The sequence below is a fragment of the Adiantum capillus-veneris genome, chromosome 8, assembly GCF_014529385.1.
Source record: "Adiantum capillus-veneris isolate H3 chromosome 8, ASM1452938v2, whole genome shotgun sequence".
Classification (NCBI taxonomy): Eukaryota; Viridiplantae; Streptophyta; class Polypodiopsida; order Polypodiales; family Pteridaceae; genus Adiantum; species Adiantum capillus-veneris.
This window is the reverse complement of record NC_140938.1, coordinates 48,603,777-48,613,319: the sequence shown is the minus strand read 5'-3', so window position 1 is coordinate 48,613,319 and position 9,543 is coordinate 48,603,777.

Genomic DNA, 9,543 nt, shown 5'->3' with positions numbered 1-9,543 from the left:
TAGCATATGTTTTTTCTAAAAACTGACCCAATAGGCCGTCCCACCTATAATGGTCTCTCTAGAAATGTCGATACTATGAATATTTCGTCTATGACCATCTAGATTTGGAGACTATACCACTACAACACTAAATGAAGATATCGACGCGTATATATCGACGGCCATGCTTTTCCACGCGTATATCGACGACATTAGCGGACGTTGCTATACGCGTCGATATACACGTCGCAGTGTGTGTCGATATATGCATGGAAAGGCTTTTATTTGCCACGCGTATATCGACGCGTATAGCGACGCAAAAAAATTTGGGGGAAAAAAGCGAAACCCGCGCGCAGGGGCCATTTTTGCATGCTCGGGTCTTGGCCGAAACCTACTGCGCAGGTATTATGTCCATCTCCACCCTCCCCAACCCTTCTCTCTCTCTCTACCTCTACATTGTGTGTGTGTGTGTGTAGAGGAGAGAGAGAGAGAGAGAGAGAGAGAGAGAGAGAGAGAGCGGTGTGTGTGTGTGTGTGTAGAGGAAAGAGGGAGAGAGAGAGAGAGAGGTGTGTGTATGTGTGTGTGTAGGAAATAGAGAGAGAGAGAGAGCGGTGTGTGTGTGTGTAGGAAAGAGAGAGAGAGAGAGAGAGAGAGAGAGAGAGAGAGAGAGAGAGAGAGAGAATTAATGTATGCTTAGGAAATTAAAATTAAAGAAAGAAATGAAATGAAATGTTATATTAACGTCTTCGAAAGGCCAAAGTGACCTATGAGACATGAGACAAGAAAGTTACAATGTGATGGATCTGATACAAAGTCAGAGTAAGAAGATGACAAAATAAAATATTATGGAATCCTAAACTGTTGGGTGTGGACTAAACGGCTAAACGAGCTAGTTGGGATAGGTAGATCTCCTCCATGGTCAATACTCTGACCGGGCGTTGTGCATGTCGAGCCAAAGTGACCTAGCTAGATCCTCTGATGCAGCCTCTGTCGATGTTGTGTAGTCCTCCGCGGTCATGGGCGTCTAGATCTCCCTAGATCAGTCGCTCGTTCGATCATTAGAGAGAGAGAGAGAGAGAGAGAGAGAGAGAGAGAGAGAGAGAGAGAGAGAGAGAGAGAGAGAGAGAGAGAGAGAGAGAGAGAGAGAGAGAGAGAGGGAAGTGGAGCTCCAGGAGTTATGGCAGAGAAATAGGAAAATAGGGAAATAGAGAGAGAAAGATAGATAGCGAGAGCGAGATCGAGAGAGAGAGAGAGAGAGAGAGAGAGAGAGAGAGAGAGAGAGAGAGAGAGAGAGAGATAGCAAGAGCAAGATCGAGAGAGAAAGAACGAGAGATAGGGTACGTAGACAGAGAACAAACTATGGAACTAAAAGAGGCAAAGGGGTTTTGCCTGCTACATGCATTGCCATGTACACCTGGGAGTACACGTATGTGTCTACACATATAAGATTGGACCAATAAAGACGAGATTTTGACCCGGTGGTCCTGATCTCCGTACACCTATGGACCGAGGTGTACGGAGATTGGGCAAGACTAGAGAATGCGAGGTAGTTTACATTGTGAGGAGTATATATACATATATATATATACATATATATATATATATATATATATATATATATATATATATATATATATATATATATATATATATATATATATATATATTATTAAAACAACATTCATAATCATTGTAGATGGCAACGTCATCAACTAACATGGAGGAAAAGATTGCATGCTCGTGCACGCTCTACAAGTATCAAATCCTGCGCAAGCGTAGGATATGTAATGAGCATGTGCACAAGTATGGAGAGTTTGCTAGAGAAACCGTACAGAATCTGCGATACGACTCCTACGGAACGGGCATTGATTTCCGCGACATAGCACCTACATCTGAGAGTGAGAGAAAAAAGATTATGCGTGAAGATCCCACCAATATAGAGCCACAGATGGAAGCAAAAAAGGGCTTACAGACAGAAGACGACGGCATGGAGGAGATGCTGGATGCCTTCTTCTAGACAAGCGAGGAGAACGCGAATGAAGCACCACCAGAAGCCGTGTGCCTATCTCCTGAAGACATGTTGAGGAAGTTGGCACGTCAACCAATCTATGAAGGCGCCAAAATATCTGTGCTTCGTACTTGTCTGGCGTTTTTGAATCTTCAGTCAGTGTACGGGTGGTCAGATGCAAGCGTCACTGCTTTGTTTAGGTACGTAATTTACAAAAGAGATTTTCCGATTGCAACAGTGATGTGCTCGGAGAGCTTTTTAATTTAATGTGGCTTAAACAGGTTATTGCGGGAGCAACTTCTCCCGGCTGGCAATGAAATGCCCCCCTCCAGGCCAGACGCAAAGCAACTTCTGACCTCAGTTGGCTTGGACTACAACAAGATTCATGCATGTCCAAACGATTGCATTCTTTTTCGCAATGAATTCGTAGATTGTCTGTCGTGTCCTAAGCGCGGAGCAATGCGCTACAAACAAGATGTAGTTGGCGAGACAGTGCCAGCTAAAGTGTTGCGGCATTTCCCTATTATTCCTAGGATTAAAAACATGTTTCGTTGTGGTTCCATTGCAAAGTTGATGCGGTGGCATTCTACGAATAGATCCACTGACGCAACATTTAGGGTACCCGCTGGTTCGAAGGCTTGGAGGCACATTGAAGATACCTGGCCACATTTTAAGAACGAACCACACAATTTGCCTTTGGGCATGGCAATGGATGGAGTCAATCCATTTGGCTTGAGAAGCTCGTCATGGAGCACTTGGCCTGTGTGCCTTATCAATTACAACCTCCCGCCGTGGCTTGCTATCAAGAAGGGTCATTTGATTTTAAGCTTGATTGTACCTGATAAGTTCAAGGCAAAAAACATGGATGTTTATCTAGCTCCACTAGTTGACGAGCTCCAGGAGTTATGGCATGGGATCGACATAGCAGATGCGTTTGAACCAGTAGGACAACAGCATGCAAGGATCCATGGACTTCTTATGTGGACTATGCATGATTGGCCAGGATACGGAGAAGCTTCTGGTAATGGTTATTGATTTACAAAATTCTCGCTATTCGCAACCCCTTTGCCTTGGCCTGATTCATGCTTTGATATATGCAGGACTAACAACTTCGGGATACAATGCATGTCCAATTTGCGGGCAGTCTTTGGATGTGCGCTATTCTACCTCTCTTCGAAAGACAATTTATCAAGGCCACCACCGTTATCTTCCAGATGGCCATCACTTGCGTGAAGGCCAGCTTGGTCGCGTCGAATGTCGTCCTATGCATGTACAAGAGTGGCGTCGCCGATGGGAGCAACATGAGGGGCAACCTGTTCCAGGAATGAAACGTTTGTCCATTCTCCATACGTTGCCGTACTGGGGTGATCTACTAATTAACCATTTGCTGGATCCAATGCATATATTCAAGAATGTGGGAGAGCTCCTCTGGAAGACAATCATGGGAATGAAAGACAATCGAGCTTCACGAGATGATTTGCAGTCGGTTGGAAAGATGCGAGAGCTGTGGCCTTTCACCAATGCAGCTGGTCAAACAAAACTTCCAAGAGCGCCATGGGTATTGCTAAAAAACAAAGAGTGACAAGTGAAAAGGGTGATTTCAGAGTTCAGGACGCCAACAGGATATATGCGATGTCTCAAGACAGCATTCACTCGTGACGATCAACTGTCAGGGTTGAAATCGCACGACTGGCATAAGTTCTTGCAATTCATTCTTCCAATTGCGATCAAGGGGTGTTTAACGGAGGAAGTGCGGACCTGCATATACAAGATTTTAGAGCTAGTGCGGTGGATCTCTTCCAAGGAGATACGGGAGGAATCTATTGCAGTCGCAAGGGCTAACTCCATTGAGGCAATTTGCATGATTGAGAAGTATCTACCCACGAGCTGCCTAACTATCCAAATGCACTTGCTCATCCATGTAGTAGATGAGGTTGCAGTGGCAGGTACAGTCCACAGCCGTTGGATGTTCTTTCTAGAGCGGTTCATGAAAACACTTAAGGGTTTTGTTCGCCAAAAAGCACGTCCAGAGGGGAGCATGGCAGAAGGATGGCTGGTGCAAGAGTCTCTTGTATTGACGACCGAATTTCTATCCGTTTCTAACCCAGAAATGCCTCGACTGTGGAGCGATGAGGAGGATGAAAGACTGGTGGGAGAGGAGCCGCAAGGGCAAGGGGTGCCGAAGAAAATGAACCTGGCCATGCGAGAAAAGATCATGAAGTTCTGTATACTAAATTCAGCGCCGATGATAAAATGGCTTGAAAGGTACAAAGAAGAGAAAGAGAGATGCAATCTAGAGCAACAGGATTTTAGGCGAATTCGAACGACTAGAGGCTTACTCTTGCCAGACTATCTCGCTCCTCTACCTAAAATCCCTACAATGGCATGGTTGGGCAAGACAGTGAGAGCATCTCGACAGATCGGAGAACCCATATCTCTAGAAGAGGAAGAGCTGGCTATTGGATGTGACTGGAAGTATCATACATACATGGCACTGTGGTCGCATGGAAAGCATTTCAGAACACAACAAATTGATAGCAGAAGAAACACGTTTGACAGTGGGGTAATGTTTAGTTTCATGCAAAAGAGCAGGGCCAGTGCTAGAGACACGAATGAGAGCACTAGCAACCTGGATTACTGTGGTCTGATGTCAGATATCCTGAAAGTAAGCTTCAGGCGGTTTGAGATGTTTTTGTTGGATGTGAAGTGGTTCAAGGTGATTACTTATGGTCGCAATGCAACGGTACGAAGAGATGGAAACAAACTTGTGCAAATAGATTCTACAAAGATTTGGACAGATGCGAGCGACACGTTTGTTCTCCCCGAACATTGCGAGCAAGTGGTCTTTGTACCAGACCCTCGAGAGAGACAATGGTGGTTTGTGGTTCAGGTTGCTCCAAGAAATAAACAAGTATTTGAAGGGCAAGATCTCTTGGAGGAAAGTCAGACAGACGACGTCCATACTACTGTGACATTAGATGAGATGGAAGAAGGTATGACAAAGGAAGCTGACAGATATACGAGGGATGACGCAGACGAGCCAGAATTGACACTTGTAGATGAAGATGCAATGGATGAAGACAATTTGCCAGAACGAGTTGGGGCAGAGTTATGTTTGCAATTAGAGATAGACGATGATACGGTGCAAGATCTTATCGATGATGCCTCACTCGTCAAGGCCTAGGCCTGTAAGTGTTTGTGTGAAGAATTCGGATTTAAAATTAAGCTTAAAGTTAATTTAAACAATTGTGCTCTGATGCTTTATTTTACTTTCTTTGTGCAGGACTTTAGTATGGCAGACGAGATTCCAAATCCCGCTTCCATGAGTGCAGATGCATTCATGGGCTTCGTTACACGGATGACGCCTGCTCAGATGGCAGAGGCTTCTCAGTACTGGGTAGCCAGAGGCACGGGTACTACGCCTCCGGGCTTCACACCCGAGGGTCCGACGCCTAGGGGGGGGACGCCTATGGGTACGACGCCTTCTTCTCCCATCACGGCCGCTTCGACACATAGGGGTGGGGCAGAGGCGGGTACGTCCTCATCTCTGCAGCACAGGCGCACTCGCCGATCTCGGCGATCGTCAGGTGGAGGTGGTGGTTGCTATGGAGGAGGGTCCATAGATGCTTCGACCCCTCCTCGCTCATGACCCCCGTCCTACCCAGGCACACCTCTCGACACACCTCTTGGCACACCTCGGACACCTTGGGGGGCACACGATCCTAGTGCCTCCAAGCTCTATACTATATGGGGAGATCGTTCTGTTGACATGGATAGAGTCGGGACTGAGATGCGACAGCGGATTCGCCAGCTCGTGGAGCTGCAGTTTTCGACCAGCATTCTGACGTCTTGGGATCAGCAAGAAAAGGAAAAAGTCACTTACATAGTGGAGACCATCCTGAGAGAGTACCAGCCTGCTCCGGGTTCTTCCGTTGTTTCGGTGCTGTGGATCAAGGGTGTTGCACGGGACACCTTGAAACATCGACGAGATGCAGCTCGGAAGGCTTTCAGGACCGGCTCGCCGAAGCCTTCGGGCATCCCACACGAGACGTGGCTGCAGATCAGGGAGGATGAGCGGACAGCGGCCACGCGGTTCAGACAGCAGCGTGAGGCTGCACAGGTACGACAGATGACTAGGGGGACATCTCATCTTGGCAGCGGAGGCTTTGACACCTTTCGCTATGAGTTTGTGAGTTTCTAATCCAATCTTAACTATGGCGTTTTTTAAAACGCGATGAATTATGTATTCTTATTACTTTGATTTTTGTATAAACGCAGAATCTTGCGATGCATCGAGCTCCGACACGCGAGGAGGAGTCAGATGGATATTGCAGAGGTATCTATGAAGTACTGAATGATCTTGAAGCTTCAGGAGAGCCTGTAGACTGGGAGGCCTTACATTCTCGCTGATCGCTTGAAGTGAGAGTTTAATATGTGTAAGTTGATTTAATTAAGTCAGTATATGTGAAGTAATATCAATACTAATTTTGTGAGTTGTCCTATGTGCAGGTTGCGACGCCTAGTCATTAGTGGACCAGATTTCATATATATGCTTTGTGAGACACACACGCTTCTGTGTCTCTTTTTTGTACAAACAGTTAGTGTTCGGACAATTATTGTTTCCCTTATGGTTATGATTATTGTCATTGTCATTGTATAGACAGTTATTGTTTCTCTTTCTGGTTATGCTTATGGTTATTGTTAATTTTGTTTATGGTTATGGTTATCTGCATTATGGTTTTGATCAAAGTGGTTATAGCCGGTTATGGTTTTAAGTTATGGTTATGCTTTTAAGTTATTGTTATGGTTCGTTATGGTTATGCTTTTAAGTTATGGTTATGCTTTTCAGTTGGTACGGTTGTCTTTCATTGGCATTAAATCTCATGTGAGATCCTACATGGATAGCATGTAGGAGGCGTATACATGATATGGTTTTTTTTGAAAAGTTTATGTAAAAACAAAGGGAACTCTGCCGAAATTTCTGCGCGCGGGAGCATGGTTGATATTTTGGTGCTGCTCGCTTTCTTGGGCAGAGGGCAGGAAGTCTGGCTCCATCTTTTAACTGGGCACAGGCCAGGCTACCTGCCCTCTGCCCAAGAAATTTTTTTTCTATTATGGTCGTCGCTATGTGCGTGGCAATCTGTGTCGCTATATGCGTGGAAATCTGCATCTCTATACACGTCTATACCTGCGTCGCAAATAGCGACTGGTTTCACAGCGACGAGTATAGCGACGCGCCACGTCGATATCTGCGTCGATGACACCTTATTTTGTTGTAGTGTACCTCATAAGACATCTTTATGTTAAATCGAGCCTTGCATCGACTCGGCTAAAATAGAATGATGAGTTCAATTGGCTACTAGTACAAAATTACTAGTTTTAAAATCTTCACTATTGGTCTCCTCTAGCAGAAAAAGGGGTGGTTCTTTGAAACCTTTTTTCAAAAAAATTCAGCTAGTTTTTTTTGCTTTCTAAAGATCCTATATGCTTTCAACTAAACTTATTTCTTTGCCTCATAAAAACTTATATAGCTTTGCTACTGTTTGTAGCCCTCTGCAAACATAAAAACTACGGTACAGTTTTCTGTCGCACGTTACTCTCTGCACAAAAACTGAGCATTCACAGATACACAGCTATATCGCACACGATTCGATGTCAATAACACACACAATGCTCTACCAGATCTTGAGCTAATAAAATCCCAGAAAACATGGGCTTTATGAGATGCCTTGAATGCAGGAAAGTCTGGAAGAAATCCTGTGATAAAGAGAGAGTTGCAAATTTTGGGTCCCTTCAGCTATACAACTTGGCATCAAACTCTATAAAACCTTCACAAAATTGGAACTACACTCACTTAGCATTGTTATTTTGTGTTTTCAGCTTGTGTGTTCAGCTTGTGTCTACCTTGTAAGAAGTTAGGACTGCAACATGCCTAAGGGAAAGGAAAAAATTGTGGTGGAGTCGTCGTCTTCTTCGAGTCTATAGGTTATTTATTTTTGCATAAATTTGTTAGATAGAACTGTATGACTGCTACTACATGCGGCGATAGGTTCTAAAACTTCCTCATACATATGAGTTTTAATCTTGCATTAAATATTTTGTGACTGTTATCATGCTGGTTCATCATGACATGCTACGATTATTGATTTCTAACACTAGGCTTATACGAGAATCGCAGGCCTTTGATATAAGAATTTCCATACATTCTATACGAGAACAGTTCTTGTTAACCTCCTAAGATGTGTTTTGTGTGACTATAATCATCATTGATTCATTGAAATTAGTTCTTGTAAGAATGGTTCCATGGATGTATGGGTCTACATAATGAGGTTGATAGGTGTATTGTCTCATGGTGGACTGTCATAAGCTGATTGCTGCACTTTTCTTTATAGGTGTTTCTTGACTCTCTCCCAAATTTGTCTAGATAGGTTTGTTAAGACATAGAGGAATCCTATGATCTAGGTATATTGACAGATAATGTTTATTCTCTGAGTTTTGATTTTGTCTGTAATATGGGGTGGCTAATGTGCTTGACCAGTAGCAAGGTTGGACCTTAATTCCTTGCTTGATAAGGATGTTTGGGGCAACATAGTGGGCAACTATTAAACCTATTTGATTGCTTTAGATACTGCAATGGCCGCATGAATTTATGGCTGGAACTTGGAAGATTCTGCTTAAATATACTAACTTGATGAATAGCTTGATGTAAGCTTGTGTCTGAAAAGTACTGAGGCCGGCTATGGCCAAAGATCATAAAATGCATGTGGTGGTGGACCAGCCCATGGATTCATTTCCTCAGGTCTGGTTACCTTTATTACTTGTTTTGATATACTAGACATGGCACCTTGTAAAACATGCATGGCTACAATTGTGGCTGCTCCTTGCTAATTGACTATGAGATTTAAGAAAGGGGTTAACCAGTTCATTCAGAGATTGTTGATGTATACCCCGGAGTTTGTTATAATCCATGTATACTCTACTCCTACTTTAGATAGTTTTCTCCTATATTTGCTTTTGTGAAAGCCTTTTTTCTAAGAAGTAGTGAGGCCGCCTATGGCCAAAGATCAAGAAAGACATAAAGTGGTGGACCAACCCATGGCTACATTACTTCATGTCTGATTAACTTTAATGCTTGTTTTACTTGACAGTGCACCATTTAGAACATGCATGGTTACAATCATAGATGCTCCTTTTTTATTTACTATGAGATTAGAAAGGGCCTAGCCAGTTCATTTTAGAGATTGGTGATGCTATACCTCTGGGATTTTTTTCGTGAATACTTTACGTCTATTTTAGATAGATTTCTCTATAGGCTGATCGCTTCAGTTTGAAAACCTTAATTCCTTTCAGCTTATGTTAGTGCAGTACATACAATCAAGGCTGCTCCGTGTACAAAGGGTGTGAGAAGTGCTTACTAGCTCCGTTTGATCTCTTAGATTTCACAAGCTCTTGCTGCCTCTTGTTTTATGACAAGGGGTAAGTTTAGTAGGCTAGGATATATATGGGTTTGCCTTTGGTTAACTAAATTTACTTTGTCTGGTGACTATACGTTCGCT